A 23,646-nucleotide genomic window follows, 5' to 3' on the forward strand; every position below is an offset into this window, starting at 1 on the left:
TCAAGTCCTATATTCTCTGAAGGAATAGGGAGCGGACTCGTTTGTTGAAGATTTTTTTAGTTATATACTCTCTGGAGGAATAGGGAGTGGACCCATTTGTTGAAGATTGTTCGAGTTCTATACTATCTGAAGGAATAGAGAGCGAACCTGTTTTATGAAGATTGTTTGAGTTCTATACTCCCTGAACGAATTGGGAGCGAACCCGTTTATTGAATATTGTTCGAGTCTTATACTCCCTGAACAAATAGGGAGTAGACACGTTTGCTGAAAATTGTTCGAGTCTTATATTCCTTGAACAAATACGGAGCAGATACGTTTGTTAAAGATTGTTCGAGTTTTATACTACCTGAAGGAATAAGGAGAAGATCCGTCATTTGAAGATTTTTCAAGTATCACTTATCTCGAAGTAACAATGGAGTGATTTAATCTTTTGAAGTTCTCATGATTGGACAAATCTGATCATCTTTTGATCTTTGCTCTATTCTCGTTAAACGACAAGGAGTAAAGAGGGGCAGCTGTAGATACTCGATTTGTCCAGGGCTATGTTGGAGAAGAACTGAAGAAATGATAGACTTAAAGAAGATCCCAACCAGTTGGAGGCCCAATTTAAGCCCAACGACCCAGCAGAGTATTCGCCAGTTCATGTGAGGGTTCCCTACAACAAATGGAAATTTCTTTTCAGCCATGTATGATAACTGGTAAGTTATCAGGAGATACCAATAAGATCGGGGTTTATTATCATAGGTAAAAAGAAACTGTAAAGGGATTAAGGAGGGTCAGTTTTAAAAATTAACCACCAGAGATTATAGTGGGGGAGAGATTATCAACGGGCAGAGGATTAACGAAAGGAAAAAAAAAGGAGAAAATTTTGTAAGGACTTTCTGATTCACCATTTTTGGAAGCAATAAAAGAAAGCAATTTTTTTTAATTTCACGGTTACATTCGAAGGAAAGAATCAATCATTCACAAAGGCCATAGCATTTTCTCGAGCAAAAGCAACACCAAAAAATAGAAAGTATTAACAAGGAAAAATCAGAATAAAGGAAAGCTTTTAAGAGGTATTTTATTTTATTTTACTTACTTCCTAATAACTATTTATGTGTGTGTGTGGTATTTGTTTTGAAAGAAAATAAGGGTAAGAAACTCACCGATTTGAGTCACTGTGGTTAACACCGAAGCATTGAGAATTATTCGGAAAGCCTTGCATATAGATTATTTGAATTAATTCTCATATTTCGGGATTTTAAAATGAAAAATAGAGGTAAATTAGAGGGTTTAGTGTTTACCTTTTGGAGCCAACCGGTGAGTACCTTGAACACATCCACCATTCGTAAGAGTAGAGGTGAGGTCTTGAGAAATTAAAGGATTAGAATAAAGAAAGAGTGTGAAAATCTTTTGCGTTTGTGTTGAACCATCGTCGGTGTTAGTGGCTAGGAAGGAATCGGTCGAGAGAAAAATAAGGGGTTGAGAGAGGGGAGTTTTGGTCCGGTTGGGGATTTGGTTTTGGGTGTTTCCGGTGAGGATTTGTGGTGGTTTGGGTAAGAATGGCTACTTCCGGTGGTGGCCGGCGTTGTCTGTTGGATTTTAAAGTGATGGTGGCCTCTTTTGTCGAATATGGAAGAGAGGAGAAGATAAGTGGAGAGCAAAGTGAGAGAGCGGCTGATGGGGTTGTAATATTAGGTTAGGTTTTTATTTTAGTTAGATTATATATTAAATGTTTAGGGTTAATTTGTTTAAGGTCCTTGAAAGTTCACCATGTATTTATGCTTTAGTCACTGTTATCATGCTTTTTATTCTATTTCACATTTTAGGTTCCCTAATTAAGTAGTTTCACCTTTTTTATATATTGGTTATCTATGTAGGCTTTCATTTGGAAATAATTAAGTTTTAGTCCTCCCAAATTCGCATAAATGTGCATTTAGGTCACTGATTTATTTTTTACTTATAAATTTAATTTTACGTACATTAAAATTTAGTCATTTTTTAAGATATATATATATATTTATTTATTTATTTTTTCAGTTTGGTATATTATGTTTTTTATTTAAGTCATATTTGTAAATTATATGTTAATATGCATGGTTTATAATTTTAATTAAAATATATGTATAATTTTTGTATGTCACGTTGTATGATATTTTTAATTTTGTTTAATTAATTTTGGTATGACATCCTTTTTTGCACAATTTGTATGATATCCTCATGTGCATAACTTGACTTATAAATACATAATCGAACTAAGGGTAATACCCTTTTAATTTAAAATTGTCTTGAGTGGCTTGTCTTAATTGATTAGAGGGTCATTTTGACCATTTTAAATTAAAAGTGTATCCCGAAAGTGAAACCTAAAAAAATCGACTCGTCACCTAATATTTGGGAACAGAAGAAAAGGAAATGTTCGTTTATTTAAATTTTTAGAGAAAAGGTTGTTACAATTCATATAAGATCTGGTCTCGATATTTTTAAATAATCGAAAATTCTTTATCTTTCTAAACTCAGTAATTTTAATTTAATTTGTTTGGGTGCTTTTGAATATTGTAAAATTCACATTTTTGTTGTTTTACGGGATCAAAAATTAAATTAAATTCGAATTTGTAAAGTTCATTGCAAAGACGTTAATTAATCGATTAGGTACCGATTTAGGGCGCTGTGGGGGTGCTAATCCTTCCCCACACGTAACCGACTCCCGAACTCGATTTTGGTAACGCAGACTCCAACTTGTTGTTTTAATTAAAATTAATTTTTACTTAAAATGGAAAAACGTTTTGGGTCCCCAAGCACACCCTAATCAAAGATTGGTGGCGACTCTTCGAACTATTTTTTATTGTAAGGGAAATCCCAAAATTTTCGAAACGAGAGGTTTTTTAAATCACATTTATTTTTTAATTAGAAATCAATCATAAAGAGATAAATTAAAAATGGTGGTTGTTTTCAAAATCTCACTTTTTTAAAAAAAAAAATCGTTTCGAAATCATTGATGTGTCAAAGTATGAAATTATAATGTATTGATTATAGAAAATGTGATAATTTACCATGAATGTTATTTAGGGTATGAACTGCCCAATGTTAAATATGGATAATATACTTGCCATGGATGGATAAAATAAAATAGACTGTATGCCCAAGTAAGTCATTGAGGGGCAGGGTATAGTTGGTATGCCATAGAGTCCAGTAGCAGGCTGCATATTCAGGAATACACTAAAGGATACCTAGTGTATATGGTGGGCACGACCTTATGTGTCATATTCGGGACTATACTTAAGGATACCTAGTACATATGGTGGACATGACCTTATGTGTCATACTCGGGTTAGCACTACGGTGCAGGTATTTGACTCGTATACCCAAGGTCCTCATGGTGTTATATTGGGCTATTGTCTATAGTTTATGGTTTATTGGTAAAATAAGCTTACGAGTTTAAGGAATAAATGGTAAGTATATTGGTAAAATAAGCTTATGAGCTTATGGAATAAATGGTAAGTATATTGGTAAAATAAGCTTACGAGCTTATGGAATAAATGGTAAGTATATTGGTAAAATAAGCTTACGAGCTCATAGGATAAATGATAAGAAATTTTATATCATTTTGATCATTGTAAAATATTGGATCTGTTGGTAACATGATCTTATGGCATTTTAAATTTGGGATTGAAATTCATGCATGAATTGTATTTCATTGTTTATTGTTTTAATTGCCTCACTACGTATATACTTAGCGTGTGATGATTTTCACGTGTAGGTAAAAAAAACCAGTAGTAGAGTAAAGAGTGCAAAACGATATCAAGCATCGAGGAGTATATTTCAATATAAGTAAGACATCCTATGATGTATTGTTGACTTTGTTAGTGGCATGTACTTATTAATGTTCAATTTATTTTGTTGAACTAATTTGGAAACAAAATGGTAACTTCATAGTTATTAAAGGTTAATTTTTATGAGTTTTATATATTTTGTTGAAATTACTGTAGCAGTATTGTAGCAGTTAAATTTGAAGTTTTTGTGCATCGATACATTGTTCACTTACTGTAGCAATGCAGCAGTACACTGTTCACTGTTCACGGTACCATTCATAAAAAATATTTTCCTTTAAATTTGTTATAATGAAACATAATTTATATGATATGATATTTTTATAATATCATTTACCATTTTAAGAAAATAAATTTTAAATCGCTTTTGAATTGGAAACGGTTTCAGAAAATTCAGGTGACATATATAATCTGTATAGGTGTAATTATACGGGTTATGGGTGTTACATTTATTGGTATCAGAGCTACATGTTTAGCTGATTCTATGACTAAACCGAGTTTGTCTTGAGTTAAAAAGTGTATACATGCCACTAGGATGTCAAAAGTTACTGATAGTTGTATATATACTGTGATGATGCTTATAGGGAGTAAAGTTACACTTTACTAAAGTATGATGATTCTGACAATGTTCAGATGTTGTAATTAAAGACAAAGGTAGAAATTTGAAAATGTTGAAAATAAGGTTGAGATTGAAATCGACCAAAAAGGGACCCGACACGACTTATGTAAACACCTTAGAAGGGTGGATGTTGTTAGGGATTTTCCTCTATTTTGTGAAAGAAATACCCCAGCTTTTAATGAAGATTCTGAATTAGACGAATCGATTAATAAGTTTGAACGACTTACAAGAAAAGTCGAATAAGATGAAGATCCAGAGTAGATTTCTGAATCTAGTGATGATTCTGAGGTTCCTCCAGGTAAGCTTAAATAAGTGAGAAATATTTAAGTTAAGCATTAAATTGTTTAAAGCATTGTTGATTTGGGTAAGAGGAAATAATTAAGCGGTAATAAGTTGTTCGTTGAAAGTTTAAAGAAAGTTGATTTATTAGTGAATCAAATGGTTATGAGTTGGATTGAGAATAGATATCAAATCCATTAAAGTGGATAGAGTTACCTTGTGAAGGTAAATATGCGAAAATGGATTCTCTAACCTTCCATGCTGAAATGAATTATTATTTAGATTGAGATGGATTCTCAAGAACTTGAAAAGTGTCAAGTTCGTAATGATAAGAAAAAGGTGTAAATTTTTTACTAGTGTGATTTTAGCATTAACTACTATGAAGTTATTGCTATAAATTGTCAAATTTTCTAATTGAACGATTTGGATATTTAGACTATCATTGAGATGGAAAATGTATCAATTGTTCGAGAATAATTTCTATGGATCTGAAATGTTATACAGATTTCCTTATGAATGAAATAAGGAATTCCAAAGTAGAGATATTCAATTCTACTTGGTATCGAGTGATATTATAGCGGAAGACCTATGGGTCATAATACAAGTGTCAGTTAGGCAAATAGTAAATGTTCGATAAAGATTCAAGAGCTTATGTTACAAGTGAATCTTATAGGATTATCATTAACGAGTTTTAGATCATGTTGATCATGAGTTGGTTGTCTCTGCATTAAGGTTGGGCTAATGGTCGCAAGAAGCGATTAATTTTAAAAGATGCAGAGAAATTAAAAATTATAATGATTGATGAAAAAGTGAAATCATCACTAACGTGATATCAGCAATGGTTGCGATTAAGATGATGTAAAAAGGATGCATAGCTTTTCTAGCTAAAGTGATAGATACTTAAGTATCTGAAGTAAGATCATATGATATTTCCATAACTTGGGAATTTCCATATGTTTCTTTTTAGATTTATTATTTGGGTTACCTCCAGATTGAGAGGTGGAATTTAATATTAATGGTTATCAAGGCATTAATCATGTATCTATGGGTTCATATTGAATGGTTGCAATTGAGTTAAGAGAATAAAGAACCAATTGAAAGAATTTATAGATTGATGATTCTTTAGATTGAGTATTTTATCTTGGGGTGCATCGGTGTTGTTTGTGAAAAAGAAAAATGGATATATGCGATTATGCATAGATTATCGATAGTTAAACAAATTAACTATCAAGAACAAGTATCACTTTCGAGGATTGATGACTTGTTTGATCAACTTAAGGGAGCATCTGTTTTCTCTAAGATTGATCTTAGATTGGGATATCACCAGTTAAATATTAAAGAGGAAGATGTTCCAAAGATAGTTGTTAGAACACGATATAGACACTACGAGTTCGTAGTAATGTTGTTTGGTTTGAAAAAAATGCTCTGGTAGCATTCATAGATTTGATGAATCGAGTATTTCAATTTTACTTGGATTAATTTGAGGTGGTATGTATTGATGACATTCTGGTATACTGGAATACAAAGATAGAGCATAATGCTTATCTTCGTATTGTACTTGAAATACTTAAGGATAAAAAGTTATATGCTAAACTGTCAAAGTATGAGTTTTGGCTATCATAAGTTGATTTTCTTAGTCATGTTGTCTCGGCATATGGCATAAGAGCTAAAAAAATATAATATAAGAAAAAACAGAAAAAGAAAGAAGAAAAAGAAAAGGAAGAAAAAGAAAACATTAAAAAGAAAAAGAAAACGAAGAAGAAAAAATAGAAAAAGAAACGAAAAGAGAAAAAAATTATGAGAGATGATTAATATATATATATATATATATATATATATATATTCACTTGTGAAAAAAATGCGATACTGAAGACTTTGAAATCAAGTTTGATGGGTGTTTATTTTATCGAGGAAGAATTTGTATTCCTCATGATGATAAGTTGAAGAAATATATTCTTTCTGAGGTACATTATAGTCCATTAACTATGTATTCAAGTGGGAACAAAATGTATCACGATGTAAAGAGTCATTTTGGTGGTTGGATATGAAAAGAAACATTATTGAGTTTGTTGCTATATGTTTGACATGCCAACAATTAAAAGATGGGCATAAAGTGTTTTCGTAATTGTTGCAACTGATTTCTATTCCAGAGTGGAAATAGTAAAGACTCACTATGGATTTTGTTACAGGGTTACCTTTGACATCAAATAAAAAGGATTCCATTTTGGTGATATTGACCAGTTAACTAAATCGACACATTTCATTTCGATGCAAATGGACTATGCATTGGATAAATATACAGAGTTGTATATCAAGGAGATAGTTTGATTACAAGGAGTATCAATATCCATTATATCTGATAGGGATCCAAAGTTCACTTTAAGATTTTGGAAAACTTTGCATAAAGTTTTGGGTATTCGATTGAATTTCAGTATGACTTTTATCCACAAACGGATGGTAAGTTAGAAAGTACTACTAAGATATCAGAATATATGCTGAGAGCATATGTGATTGAGTTAAATGAATCATGGGAAAAGAAAACCATTTGTCTCTATAAGAATTTATCTACAATAACAGTTATCAATTGAGCAACATGATGGCTCAATATGAAACTTTATATGGGAGAAAATGTCAAACACCATTAAATTGGTTCAAGTTAAAAGATTGAAATCTTGTTGGCCCAGATTTATTGAAAGAGATTGATGATAAAGTACATATAATTCAAGAAAATCTCAAAATGTCATTTGATCGGCAAAAGTCTTATGCAAACTTAAAACGAAAAGAGATTTAATTTCATGAAGGCGATAAAGTTTTTCTTAAAGTTTCACCTTGGAAAAAAGATTTTTTGTTTTGGGCGTAAAGAAAAACCAAGTCTAAGATTTGTTGGACCTTATGAGATATTAAAAAGTGTTAGACTGATGACTTATCAGTTAATATTAACTCTGGAGGTAATTGAGATCCAGAGTTGGACAAAGTACACAATATTTTTCATGTCTCGATGCTCAAAAAGTATTAATCAAATACTTCATATGTCATTTCATCGGAGGAAATTGAGATCTGACCAGACTTGACTTATGAAGAAGAACCAGTTCGGATCTTAGCTCGAGAAATCAAAGAACTGCGTAACAAGACGATTCCTCTAGTCAAAGTGATTTAGGAAAATCATAATTTTGAGGACGTTACTTGGGGAAAGAGAGGATGATATGAAGAAATGATATTTACACATTTTCATATTAGGTTGAAGAATTAGATTAAACAGGTTCAAAACCTAATGATTAATATGATCTTCACAAATTCCCAAATTAAGGAGGAAAAATCAGAATTCAAGAAGTTGGCAAGACCAGAAGAGGTTTTTGCATAAGGCATAGGCACGTCTTATTCATCTTGGGCAATCGCAGAAAAAGTCTATAGTTAAGGCGAGGACACGTCTTACCAATTAGTATAACCCTAAATTAGGGTTACAAATTTACAATAGAAAGTGAAATCCTTATAAAAGGGGAGTTATGGTTTTCATAGAAAGTTTAAAAATTCTAGGACGAATTGTCTTAAGAAGGGGAGAATTGTAATACCCCAAAAATTTATATAATGACCAAAATGAAAATTTTGAAAGTTTGATGGTCAAAGTAGAAAATTGGGAAAAGTTTGAGGAATTAAGTGATAAATTTCCTAAAAAGAATTTATTCCATAAATAGATAGTTTACTCTTGAGAGTGTGGTTTTATAGATATCATATTTTTTGGATTCGGAATTTTAGTAAAGAAAAATTAGAAAGTGTTAAAGCCGGTAAGGAATCGGTAATTCAGATCGAATTGGAATTTTACAAAATTTGAAGGATGTTATAAAATGGATGGAAATATGATTTTAATATTTTAGATCAGAGAAATTTGGTTTGGAAATGTGCAATTTTTCGGATTTAACCGAAATAGTGGAATTTAGTGACTAAAACACAAATTTTGAAACATTCAGGGGAAATTTCGTAAATCAAAGTCAAATTAATTTATATTTGACTTTGGAAGATGATAAGGATGAGGTGTCTTGGTTTTATAGTGAATAGGAAGATTCATTAAGGGTGTTTTGGTCTTATCTCAATTAAATGAATATTTTATTCATTTATAGTGGAATTAAATGTAAACTAATATGAAATGAACCCAACATTTCATCCAACTTGCTCATCTTCTTCTCGAAGCTGCCGTGGGTTTCTCCAAACTTGCTCATCGATACACTGTTCAGTGTTCACGGGACTGTTCATTACTGTTCACAGTACTATTCATAAAAATATTTTGTTTTAAATTTGTTATAATGAAACATAATTTATATGATATTTTTATAATATCATTTACCATTTTAAGAAAATAAATTTTAAATCGCTTTTGAATTGGAAACGATTTCAGAAAATTCGGGTGACATCTATAATCTGTATAGGTGTAATTATATGGGTTATGGGTGTAACACATTTTTTGTATCGATACTCAATGGAGTATCAATACCAAGGGTAGAGTATCGACACTCCTATTAGGAGTGTCGATACTGAGGCGTTTTTCAAAACATCGAAGCCATTTTGGGTAACGGTACTCGGGGTAGTATCGATACCTTCCCATAGGATTATTGATACTCCAATAAGAGGATCGATACTTAAGGTTTTTCCAAAACATCGAAGCTATTTTCGGTATCGATACCTAATAGTCAGTATCGATACTGTTGGCACAATATTGAAACCATCATCACGAATTGGGCAATTAACCCAATTGATTAAAGTGTTCAGATTTGGGGGTCATAGAAGCCTTAAGTACATGACTACAAGTGAAAACAACTAAAGTAACTATAAATACAACTAGAAGTCAAACAAGTTAGAATGCCATAAAATTGGCCTTGTGTGGGGCTCAGGAAACAGTCAGGAAACTTGAGTTGCTTTAGTAGTATGACGAATCCTTCATGATGTAATATTCAAATATAGTATGTTAGTGTATTAGGTACTTCAGTTACTAGTTAGGCGGGGACGCCTTCAGACTCGACGGAATAAGTTCGCTGGGTACGTATCCAATGCACGTAAAATTCCAGATCGCGCCCAATCCTCGAGAGCCTATATCTGGGCTAGGGATGTAAGCTTTCGATGAATGTAAAATTAAGGTTCTTACATCGAGACCCTTGAGTAGCCTAGGTAGGCTAGTGTGTCGTCCGAGATGTAGAAAATTCCTCCGACCACACCATTATACCTATCTCATGTTTGTTGCTATACTTTTGCATACCCATGACTTTACGCACCAACATGTTTCATGTAATGAATGCATGTAGTATTGCATATTTATTATCGTGGCACTGAGCTTGTAAGCTCAGCGTTCGAAATTTGTTTGCGTGCGTAGGTGAGTAGAGGATTGACGAGGAGCCTATCGCGTAGATACATTCCAAATCAGTTATTTTTCATAGCATGCCTTAAGTCTTTTAGAAGGCATGTATTTATGTGGACCTTGTATTAGTTCATGCCATAACTCTGTTTTGATTTAAAACCTAATGTTCGTATTTTGTACATTTTGGGAGTCTCTCGTATTTTGTAAACTTCTATTTATTATGTTTTATTTAATACTATGATGAATGATTTATTGATGTTTTACAAATGATTTAAAAACATTTTGAGTTAGCCACTTTGATGGTCCATGTAACACTTTATTTGTATGATATTCGGGTCAAATCGGATTAGGGTGTTACATTTTAATAGTTAATACACTCAAACAAGTAACTCTCTATAATCAGGAGACTTTTTTCGTACTTTGTCCTTATAATGAAAGTTGTTGTTCTTAGATGTCACGAGTTTGAGCACTAATGGTTGTAGCAGGATGATTTAACTGTCATTGTTAAATGATTTACTATAGCAGGATGATTTAACTGTCATTGTCAAATGATTTAAAGTATTTAAAATAGATACAACTTAATAATAAACTTATTTTTAATAAAGAAAATAATAATGAAAGTTGAACCAAAAGGCGTGCCGTCAAAAATGAGTTTTGGCTGCAGCATTTGATTAATGATGTATAATGTCATGCATGCATCCATTTGTTTTCTAAAAGAGTAGTTTTAAATTTCAACCCAAATATTGATAAAATTAAGTGTATTGACTTAATCAATTTTATAAGGGTTAATTACTTAATCATCTATTTTTTATTTTTATTTTAATTTTGGTCATCAAATTATATTTTAAAAATTATGCATAACATTTTATTTTATTTATGTTTGGGTTAACTTCAGAGAATTTACGATGTGATATAATATAATAAAAATTTTAATCCTCAAAACTTATACATTTTATTAAATTAGTCTTAATTTAAAACAATTAATATTAGAAAATCTTTTAAATTATCCAACATAAAATCCCAAAATCTCTCTCCTAAATCTCCGTCGTTGTTGTTCAGTTGTTGCCGTTGCCTATCCACCTTGATATCACACCCATCAGCTACCCCTTACAGCGTCGTTTAGTCCTTAGAACCACCGAACTCTCACGAGTTATTGGGCCACTTTTGAAAAGAGAAAATCGCCTCAGTGACCAAAAATGCCTTATAATATACGATTTTAACCAACTTTTTCCGGATTTGCCAAAATGACCAACAAAATCACAATGCGATCGCTAATTCGCAACGCGATCTCCATTATCGCAAATTCGCGTTGCATTTCGCGTTGCGATAGTTGGAAATCGCGTTGCGATGGTATACAGTGTCGTTGCGATTTTCCCAATTCGCAATGCGAATAAGTAAATCGCAACGCGAATTGGGAAAATCGCAATGCGATACTGACTATCGCAATGCGATACTTACTATCGCAATGCGATAATACAAAATCGCAACGAGATACTGACTTTCGCAACGCGATTCTGACTTTCATTTCGCGTTGCGATTTCATTTCGCATTGCGATTTTGTCGTTGCGATTTTCATTTCGCATTGCGATAGCCATTTCCGCGTTGCGATAGTCATTTTCGTGTTGCGAAAGTAAACTATTCTTCTTCTGCAAATTGAAACTTGAATTGATTGCATTACTTCAACCAAAAGACAAAAACAAAACCAAAAACAAATACTAACAAAAACAGTTTAGCAGTATTGGCAGCAACCGAATGAATTACGAGTATGAAAAATCTTAAACTTACCTCGTTGCGTAGAGTATGAACCTCATTCTGCAACGATGCTACCATCTCACGTAGAGCGGCAACCTCACCGCGTAATGTAGACACCTCAACACGCCATGCACCATCGTCTTTGCGTAAAGTACCGACCTCCTCACGCAAGGCATTGACCTCATCACGTAACTCCCCTAACTCATCCCGTTGAGGTGGAGGTGGAGAACAGGGAGATAAACATCGTGGCATCTTTGCCGGTCGCCTATCTTGCGGTGATGGTGGAGAAGAGGCTCGATGATGTGACAGAATAGGTGATGGCTGTCGTTGTGGAGGTGTATAGCCGGGTCGATCAGATGATGGCTCTGGGTGAGGTGATAGCTCTGGGCGAGGTGATGGCTCCCGAAGTGGAGCCTGCTCATCAACCGTTCCATCAAAAAAACGCTTACTAGCTTGCCACCAATCAGTGGCAAGCTCAGCTTCCGTGGGTGTCAGCCTCTGTAGAGGAGTGTTGGCCTCCTAACAATATAAAAGCTCAAACAAAGTTAAACGTGTACTAGTAATAACTTGTTTATAAACATATGGTAGTATTTATGTTAACTTACATTATTTATTTTCGTATACCGTAGTAAATCTTCCCATTGCAAGGTTCGTTTCCTCTTCCAGGAAATAGCCCTGGGAATATTATTTGAAGTTTTTATTGCATATGTCTTCATGGCGGGAAAGGCCTCAAATATCCAAATCTACAAACAATATAATAACAAACATTAGTAATTGTTAAATAATTACTTATAATTTTGGAAACATTATATAAAAATTCTTACCTTAAAGGCCCAAATAATGTCAAAGTGTATTTGGAACCATCGCCATGCAAACTTTTTCGATCATACAAGGCAGACGATAACTTATTCCATGTAGCTTTCCATAAATACGAGCCCCACGGAAACAGGTTCCACGCATTTAGGTCTTCTACCAATTTGATTAGATTATTTGGAATAGGTTGTCTGGCCTCTCTGCCTAAAAAGCCGGCATGCAAAAGAATTAGAAGGCATACTCGGACAACGTCGACGTCATCCATCCGAGTAAAACCATCTTTCTTATTCAATAATATCGTCAGGTCTTCCACGTGTAGATTCGGCCTCTCCAGCTCAGGAAAAACCCGGGATAACCATGATGGGCGGGCAATGTGTCTAGTGTACCGACCTACATCATCGTGTCCGAAGCGTAGACCGGTGATTAAGCAAAACTCCTCCCGCCCAAAACACGTATACGCCGGTGGAAAATCAAACCATATCTCTTCATCACGACGTTGTATAGTATCTGGTAGATCCCTAGTCATGGTTTGAAGAAATAGGTGTGTCAACATCGCATCTCCACCGGGATGTTGTACTTTCAGCCATGGCCCGAAGCAAGTATCCTCAAACATTTTTCTTTGTGCAGGTGAAAGCTTCGACGCAATTGTTTTGGCCAGGCTGACTTTATTTCTTAAGGTTAATTGAGCCGAATAAAAGTTCTACAAAAACAATAAACATACTAAGTTAGATATACCAAAAACTACACTGTGAAGATATACCAAAAACAATAATAAACATAAAGAGTAGTAGTTTATTCTTCAAACTTAAATTTGCATCACTGTGAATTTCTTATTTGTCTTTGTTTTTTGGTTGAAGTAATCCAATTCATTCAAGTTTCAATTTGCAGAAGAAGAATAGTTTCTGAAAATGAAAATCGCAACACGAAAATGACTATCGCAACGAGAGAATCGCAACGCGAAACTAAAATCGCGTTGCGATTTTCATTTCGCGTTGCGATTCTCGGTTGATTTAATAAGCAATCTAAATGAAATGGTTAATCTATTATTGAAATTACCAGTAAACTTATCATCAATTTCAATATGAAAAACCTAATAATAATGTAAAAATTTCAAAAAGAAAATAATTAAAAAAACTAACCCTCGTTGGTTGATTTGGTTGATTTTCCATTTCTGATTGTGAGGGTGGCTCTAAGAGATGGAGATAGACGGATTTCGCCGGAGATGGGGACGAATTTCGTCGGAGATGGGTGAGAGAGTGAGAGATGGAGATGGGACTGAGTTGTGATTTTAGGTTTTAGGTTATGAGTTGCGATTACGGGATATACTGTGGACGGTTCAGTGTTCCAATATATTAATATTCGTGTTTGGAATTTAAAAATAAAATACTTGGCCAGGATACTAATGGCGCTTTGAAAATCGTATTGCGATTATGTATTATCGCGTTGCGAAAGTCAGAATCGCGTTGCGAAAGTCAGTATCGCGTTGCGAAAGTAAGTATCTCGTTGCGATTTTGTATTATCGCATTGCGATAGTCAGTATCGCATTGCGATTTTCCCAATTCGCGTTGCGATTTACTTATTCGCATTGCGAATTGGGAAAATCGCAACGACACTGTAGACAATCGCAACGCGATTTTCAACTATCGCATTGCGAAAATGCAACGCGAATTTGCGATAATGGAGATCGCGTTGCGAATTAGCGATCGCATTGCGATTTTGTTGGTCATTTTGACAAATCCAAAAAAAATTGGTTAAAATCGTATATTATATGAGATTTTTGGTCACTGAGTTTATTTTCTCCTTTTGAAAATTAGGTTTCCAACGAATGACTAGTATTTAGGGCTAACAGACGTCAGACAATTGTGAGAGAGACAAATATGAGAAAGAAAATTGATGTAAACGAAGAAAATGCAATGATACTTATCTGAAAAGGACAAGACTTAATGATATATTCAGTAAGATATAAATAGATAACATTTACACCTAAGAATGATGAAAACAAATGGTAAATATATCTTCATTCATGAGAGATTTGATTACACCACATATTTAGTAGATAATAAACTAAAAATTATTATATTAAAATATTTAGGTTTAAAATTTATAAGTTTTTTTTAAAAAAATCCGAAAATTATTAAAATTCTAAAAAAAAATTAAAAATAACATTTAATAAGGCTATGGTTAAATATTAATTAATTAAAAATTATTAACTAATGATCAAATGAGTGAATTGATAAAATTTTCATAATATAGAATTTTAACTAAATGCAAAATTTTTAAAATTTTAATTATTTATAAAAACAAATTCAAAAACTTTCGATATCTTAAAATTAAATATTTAATATATTAATATAATATAATTTCATATAGGGTAAATTACACATTTAATACTTAAACTATCATTTTTTTGTTTTGATACCTAAACTTTCATTTGTTTTAAAACTACATCTAACGTTTATTTTTTTGTTTCGTTTTGGTATCTGACCAGGAACTGTTGTATGTACCTTTTTTATTGGTAAATTATATCATTTATCACTCAATTATCTTTTCACTCCTATTTTGATCACTGAAGTTCAATTTTTTAATTTAATTACTTAACATTCAAATCACTCTTAATTTAATCACTATAACTTTCAAATTTTTTTAATATAATTATATATTAATAAAATAATAATAAAAATATCATGTCACATAAATTATTAATAAAATAAAATAGAGTGATTAAAATGAGTAATTTGAAAATTCAATAGTCAATTTAAAAAAATTAGACTTTAATGACTAAAATAAGAGTGAGAAGATAGTTGAGTTTGTTAAGTTTTTAATGGCGAAATATTAAAACAAAAAAAAAAGTAAAAGCTAGGTCTGATTCTAAAACAAATGAAAGGTTAGATACTAAGAAAACATAAAATTAATAGTTTAAGTAATAAATGTGTAGTTTACCCTTTTATATTCTATCATTAAATAGTTAAAAGATAAATTTAATTTTAAAATTTATAATAAATTAATAATTTTAATGTTTAGCAGGAAAGTTGTATAAATAAAGCACTGAAACAAGCAAAAGAGAAATGCAAATCCTCTTAATAATTTAGAAAATAGAGAGAACAAGCTGATAGGGAATGCAGAGAGATGAAAAGAGCATTGCTGAGAAGGCCTGAACTGTGCCGGCACGGTAAACGCTCCGTCCGCCGCCGTGACTGCCACCGTAAACACGTTGAAGACGGGTGAATATCGTGTACTCTCTCAAAAAAAAACCCCCACATCTCTGCTTTTGACCCCCTCTTTCTTTTCGTTATCTAAAAAAGGCTTTATTTTTATTGTTTTTATGGGCTGTGTTTACTGTTTCTCGACAAAAATGGCGGATAAAGCTACTAAAAGCGATAACCCCCTTTCTTCTTCACGGAAAGTACGAGCTCGGTCGTATGTTGGGTCATGGAACCTTCGCGAAAGTGTACCATGCCCGGAACATCCAAACGGGGAAGAGCGTCGCCATGAAAGTCGTCGGCAAAGAGAAGGTTATTAAAGCCGGGATGATGGAGCAGATAAAGCGAGAAATCTCGGTCATGAAGATGGTGAAGCACCCCAACATAGTCGAATTACACGAAGTGATGGCGAGCAAAACCAAGATTTACTTCGCCATGGAACTCGTCCGCGGCGGAGAACTCTTCACGAAAGTCGCCAAGAGCCGCCTCGAGGAAGACACGGCGAGAGTTTACTTCCAACAGTTGATTTCCGCTGTCGATTTCTGTCATAGCCTCGGCGTTTACCACCGGGACTTGAAGCCGGAGAATCTGCTGTTGGACGAAGATGGGAACTTAAAAGTTACGGATTTTGGTCTCAGTGCTTTCACCGATCACTTGAAACAAGATGGATTGTTACACACGAGTTGTGGAACGCCGGCTTATATCGCCCCCGATGTTATCGGGAAGAAAGGATACGACGGTTCTAAAGCAGACATCTGGTCTTGCGGCGTTATCCTTTATGTACTTCTCGCCGGATTCTTACCGTTTCAAGACGATAACTTGATCTGCGTGTATAGAAAACTTTACAGAGGAGATTTCAAGTGTCCGCAATGGTTTTCACATGAAGCTCGTCGGTTAATCACTAAGCTTCTAGACCCGAATCCCAAAACCCGAATCACCATCTCGAAGATCATGGACTCATTTTGGTTCAAAAAATCAAAACCCAAAATCGTTAAATCCAAGGAAGAGTTCGAATTCGAATGTTTCAACGGCGACAAATCATCGAAGCCGGAAACGCTGAACGCCTTCCATATAATTTCTCTATCGGAGGGATTCGATTTGTCGCCGTTGTTCGAGGAGAAGAAGAGAGAAGAGAAACGCGAACTGAGATTCGCGACGACGGAGCGGGCGAGCAGTGTGATATCGAGACTTGAAGACGTGGCCAAATCGGTGAAGTTCAGCATCAAGACGAGCGAGTCGAGAGTGAGGTTGCAGGGTCGGGAATGTGGGAGGAAAGGGAAATTGGCGGAGGTCACCGATATATTCGCGGTGACGCCGTCGCTGTCGGTGGTGGAAGTAAAGAAAGGCAACGGTGATACGCTCGAGTACAATCAGTTCTGCAGTAAGGAGCTCCGACCGGCGTTTAAAGACATCGTCTGGACGTCGGCCGCCGACAACTCGACATTTGTTTAATGATGTTTGTTCTTGTTATAGTTTTTGATGGAATTTGGTAACAGAGGTTGTTCTGTATATACTTGGAAGTTTTATCAATTTATAGTAACGTTTTTTACGTCTAATTGTGGTATTGCCCCCTCTCCTACCTCGGGTGTGGAATTTAATCCCATACATCAATTCGATTCTTTATTATTCTCAATCCTTATATTGAACAAATTCATCATTCAATATAGTATCTTTTAATTTTAAAAATAACAATTAAGTTTAAATTTAATATCTTTTAATTATTCTAAAAATACTTTTAGTCGCTATAATTTTAATAACCTTTTAAAATTTTATAATATTTATTATAAAACAAGAATATAATATTATTATATGACTATAAGTTAAACAAAAATGTTATTATAATTTTTAAATATTTTCATTTTTTATGGAATTAATATAATCCTTAATTTCTATTTCCATTTTAACTTTTACATTTTATTAATATAATCCTTAATTACAGAAGTTTACCAATTACAGCAACATATTCCCGCAACATAGAAATTAGAAAAATAATAGAAATTAGAAAGTGGTGGGGGGGGGGGTGGCGTTTTCCAATTTTAGAGATGACGATGTTTGATTCCCCCCCCCCCCCAATTATTGGCCTACAAATCAATTCAACCAAAAAGAAGCCTCCATCGTTGAATCCTTTAAAGGATAACCTCATTCTATGGTGGGAACTAATACGGGGGTCCCTCGATTGCTCATTGCATTACAGTTACTGTGTTTGCCAGTTAAGGGTGTTTTGTCTGTTTTCAAGGGCGCCTAACCCTTGTGGGAAAGGGACAACCCTACGATTTCCATACTGAGAATGTTAGACTATAGCAAGGTTTACTGTGTACGTGTTTGCATTATAGTGTAACTAGCAATAGTTAGTTAGCATTGGGCGCCAAAACTTTTAGTCTATTAGCTTAACAGATCCTTCAAGTGGAGTCCTAAAATATGTATTAAACACATCCTTCACTATACACAGTTTTTCAATAGAGAATGCCAAATTGTTACAGCTAAATTGCAAGTGGAGTCCAACAGTCTGCTGCTGCTGCTGACTGGTTTGGATAAAACCAAGTTTTTTTATTCATATGAAGGTGAAAACCACTCACTAGTGATTATGACAGTTCACTCTTTTTGATTTGGACGAAAAATTGTAATCAGTGTTTTCATGAAGGAGTTAGAGAGAGGTAACCTAGATACGATGATAATTATATCAATTGACAGATCGAGGAGCCAACAATCATGCATGGTAACGTATATACTGATCTTTAGTGTTGGTATCATTCTTATGATGACTATACGTGAGTCTAGCCATGGTTATGTTAAGAGACCATGGTTGGTTGGAGAATATGAAAATCAATAGATTTCCGAGTACTACAGGAATTTCGATCAACGGAGGAGTTCCTCCAAAGGTTTCTATTGGCAAAGGTACGGCTTGTGAAAGAAATCCGGAGGAAATACAACACGAGTATATCCTATACTTGGAAAAACACAACCAAAACCATAACCAAGATACGACATTCAACATCATCATCATAAAACCATAACCAAAGGCGCAAAATACGTGCTCACCTGAATTAATAAGGCAAACTACAAGATTCATATCGAAACACAACTAAAATGTAACATTCAACTTTTACAACATACTGATTATACAAAAATATAACTATTTTTGTATATAATTTAATCAAAATGTTCATCAGAAAGTACCCATGGGCTATGATGGTGGATTTTAAGACTACTGAAATTCTTCATTTCTTCTTCTTTTGACCCTAATCCGGTACCTCAAGCCCGTCGGAGGTCCGTTCCTTACTATTCTAGTGATTTCGAAGAAGACTCCATTTTCAATATCTCGCATACCAAATGAAATGCAGCCAGTCAGCATATTGATACATGACAATTTCTTTTTCTTTTGCTTTCTCTCACAAATTATAAAACACACATTTGAGCTCATAACATTAAGTTAAAAACTGAGGTGTTCACTGAAGTTATCAAACCGAAAAGGAAAGTATAAGATAGAAGTACCAAATTAGGCTACTTAGGACGTGGTTCTCGACAGCAGACATATCTTCACAACGATCATCTACAAAAGTTGCTCAGTTAACGGAAGGCATGAAAGTGTATGCACGCAGAGATGGCCAGAATTCAAGCAAAAGGCACTTGAAGGAATAAAATTTAGCAACATTTCTTCCCGAAGAAACAAATAAGCGCCGCTAAATTCGAGCACTTTGTGGCGTTCCATTAACAAAATGCCACTGTACCGTTGCGGCATCGCCAATAACTATGCTTGTTTATTAACAGAATCCACTAAAAGTGGACAAGGAAAATGGAATCAATCGACAATTTCATGATCTGAACATATATGTACAAGCACAAGGCCATCTTTTTATCAAGTCCCAACCAAAAGTTGCATCTTAGCATGACCATCAGTATGCTCCCTTTGTCGGGTTCTCTCGAAATTAGTTACTTTTCATATCTAAATTAACATCATATGCATGAAAATGTTTACAACAATTTATCAAACAACAAAGTACCATTCAAATCGAATTAAATGATCCCAAAGTCGATGATATCAGTGGAATTCAATCGTACATTACGAACAAAGAATCCATTATCACTAACTAATGAACTCAAAAGGGTACTAGTATCAATGCTCAAACAGCAAATGTTAAATCATTAGCAGCTGCAATTTAACCAGTATATAGGCTCAAAACTCTCCTTTTCCAATATAGAGAAATGCATTATTGTCTAGATTAACTACCAAACTCTCAATTAAACTAATAAAACCTGGAAAAAAATCAAAGAGTTTCTGCAAAATAACACATTAACCATGACAAGCTTGAAGAAAATTGAAAAAAAAAGGCGACGATACCTTGATCATTAACCCGAAACAGATACAGTTCCTTGCCTCCCAAATCCAAATAAAGTGCTGTATAAAACAATTGCAAACTAACAAACCTTCAACAATCTAAAATTGAAGCAAAATCGATAACAATTCAACCATGAACGTGCAGTAATGGGAATTTTCCTGCTACAGACTTTCAACAATAAAAAGGTTATAGTGTGCATATATTTGTCGGAAATAAGAAAATGATAAGTTCATATAGTGCCAATAATTTTCAGCAACTCCAAAGGAAACATCAAAAAATAACAGTCAAATCCAGGGCTATCCCAAACACTAAAAGTCTCAGTGCTTAGACAATTAAAAAAAGTAACCCAAAATCAGAATAAAAAACACCAATATTTTTTTCTCTATCATTTTTTCTCGGATAGAATACTACAAAAGCCCCGAAACTGTGCACACAAAGAGAAGGTCTTTCATTATACCTTGCATGGTTTCCCAGGAAAAAAATGAAGACCAAGAGGGTTTTAAACAGGGAAGAATAAAACTTTCCAAGATAATCCATATGGTATTTCGTTAACGTGAGAACAGTATTCAGGTGTACCTTCAAAGACAGGACCATCAAAAGTTGTGCTTTTTTTTTTCGCTTTCAAACCTCTCCATCAATCCATGAATTCTTTGTTGTATTTTAATACTACATAATAATATTCCCAAAAAGAGCAGCAACAAAACACATCAATTAACAACGCAAAAATGGAATACTAAAAGACAGATTTAACACACACAAATACATATACTTAAACCCCAAATTGAAACAGTAAATATAGCTCACGATCATATGCTTACTGTGCTTTTAATTTGTTTGCCAACAACAACATGAATCTTCCACTCTATCTGAAGCAAATGGAGAGCTTGTGTGTAAAAACAAGATGGGTTTTGATGATGTGATAAGAACAACAACCAAAAGAAGAAGAAGAAGAGGCTGCCTAGGGAAAACAACATGTGGCTAAAAGGGTGAAATTAATGGCTGACAGAAGAGAGGTGAGCACACGGCGGGCAAAGATATGAGCTTTCATTCTATCTGCCTGCGTGTGCTCACTCTCTCCTGTCAGGTCATCCCTCTGAATTACCATTATTAGCTTAAAATGAACTACCTGCAAAACAAAGAAAAACAACCCCAAGAATGTAAATAAAAGCTGAAATCATAGCCAAACCAGCTGTTGTTGCTGCTGTTTCTATATTAAGAGAAAAGACCATCAATCTTCCTCCTTTGAGAGACTCAACACACAGATCTGGAGAAAATCTTATGAAATTATAAATGGGAGTAGGTCAAAAGAGTTAGGGTTTTCTTTGTATTTTTTTTTCAAAACCATCACATCAAACACCCTCCCTCCCAGCTCCCCTTGTCCATATATGAATTCGGGGTTTAAAAAGTTACTTTAGGCTTAAGGATAAATTACTCTATTGACCATTTAAATATTATCAGATTTTATTTTGATTACTGATTTTTAATTTAAACAAGCCTATCATTAAATTATTTAAATATTTCAATCAAATTATCTAACAATAAGATTTAACGAAACAAATGATGTGATAATTAAAATATTTTTGTATAATTGCATAATTGATTTATGTTATTTATATATTCTCTTAATTTGATCTTAATTTTAATAAATTAAAATAAATTTAATTCTTAAATTAGGTGATCATGTGTCATTGGTAAAAGATATCACTGATTGAAAAAAATAAATTAACACACAAGGATACAAGGGGAACATAACAAAAGAACACCTAAGTAACGTAGCAAGAGCTAAACCATTTAGCCAAAACAATAATTTAGTATAGTTTAGACAACAAATAATATATATCATCTATCTTAATATGTAAATATTTTACTCAAAATTAATAATATTTTTTATATCTTAAATTTTAAAAATATATTTTATTTTTGTCTTAACTTATTAAATATATTATATTTTTCAATGTAAAAAAATATATTTTATTTTTATCATCGTTTAAAAATATATATTTTTTATCTTAATTTTAATATTTTTTAAATATATTAATTTAAAATATATTTGAATATTTTATTCTTATTTTAATATATATATATATATATATATTCTTATCTTCATTTAAAAATATATTTTATTTCTATTTTAAATTAAAAATACATTTTATTATTACCATAACTTTTAAAAACGTATTTTTAAAACATATCAACTTTAAAATATTTTTTAACTTAAGAATAAAATATATTTTAAGTTAAGAAATTTAAAAAAATAAAGTTAAGATTAAAATAAAATATATTTTTAAGTTAAAAATAATCAAATATATTTTTATGTGAAAAATAAGCATAAACATATTTTATATATTAAAATAAAAATAAAATATATTTAATAAGTTAATACAAAAATAAAATATATTTCTAAAAGTTAAGAATATAAAATATTATGAATTTAAAGTAAAGTGTTTATATACTAAGGGTTATTTTGATATAACTTTTGAATAGTGACTTTTAAAAATGTTATAGAAATTAACTTTTAAAAGTAATGCACAAAAGTATACTTTAAAATTTAATTTTTTGACAATACTATTAAAAAGTGAGTTTAAAAAGATAAAATGTCCATTATAGACATTATGTTGTAAATTAAAAATATATCATTTAAATTATATTTACACTTATATATATATATATATATATATGAATCATATCAATTTAAAATATAATAAAAATATAAAAATACAAATACAAATAAAAACATAATTATAATAAAAATATGTTTTTATACAAATAACTATTAATATTTTTATATATAAATCATGGATTTTATTTATTTTTAAATAACTAAAATAAATTATTAAAAGTAATAAATTATTTTTAAGGATGTTAGTATTAAATTATTAAAATAAAATGTAAATACATAATTGAGTGGAGTTCATGCATTATTAAGGGTAAATGTAATACCCCAAAATTTTGGTTAGTGACCAAAATGTAAATTTTAAAAGTTTTGGGGCCAAAGTATAAAATTGGGAAGGGACCTAAGTGGTAATTTTTTCAAAAAAGAATTTTTATTTCATAAATGGATAGTTTATTCTTTAGAGTGTGGTTTTTATGGAAAACAGGTTCTTGATCCAGAAATTGTGTTAAAAACTAGAAAGTGTTAAAGTCCGATAAAAATTCGGTAAATTAGATCGAATATAAATTTTGAGAAAAATTGAAGGAGGACAAATTAAGCTTAGAGATATTATTTCCACATTTTAAAATGATGAAAAATAATATGAAGTATTGGATTTGAGAAATAACTTCCATGTTCAATTTGGACCATTTTATGAAAAATGACAAGATTGAAATTTCGGAAAAGTTGCATGGGCAAAGTTGTAAAGGGTAAATTAATTTCTTTATATTTGACTTTATAAAGATGATAAGGTTTATGTAGATTGGTATGAATGTAATTATCAAGTTTCATCGATGATAAAAATTGTCATTTCTCATTAAATGAATTTTATATTCATTTACG

At 32.5% G+C, this 23,646-nt stretch overlaps 1 long non-coding RNA gene and 1 pseudogene across 2 annotated transcripts; one reads left to right on the forward strand and one right to left on the reverse strand.

Moving 5' to 3' along the window:
* The first annotated feature begins 15,953 nt into the window (after window positions 1-15,953).
* LOC120197261 lies at window positions 15,954-17,325 on the forward strand (annotated as a pseudogene).
* Window positions 17,326-19,037: 1,712 nt separating this feature from the next.
* Window positions 19,038-21,486, reverse strand: LOC120197486. 2 transcript variants are annotated; one of them, XR_005523267.1, is made up of 3 exons: window positions 21,280-21,486; window positions 20,972-21,019; window positions 19,038-20,212 (listed from the first exon to the last, which is right to left on the reverse strand). It is a non-coding gene; the product is annotated as an uncharacterized LOC120197486 (long non-coding RNA). The 2 variants fall into 2 exon arrangements; XR_005523266.1 differs by having other exon boundaries at window positions 20,972-21,486.
* Between the last annotated feature and the right edge of the window lie 2,160 nt (window positions 21,487-23,646).

Source organism: Hibiscus syriacus, unplaced genomic scaffold (assembly GCF_006381635.1).
Source record: "Hibiscus syriacus cultivar Baekdansim isolate YM2019G1 unplaced genomic scaffold, ASM638163v2 tig00117048_pilon, whole genome shotgun sequence".
NCBI lineage: Eukaryota > Viridiplantae > Streptophyta > Magnoliopsida > Malvales > Malvaceae > Hibiscus > Hibiscus syriacus.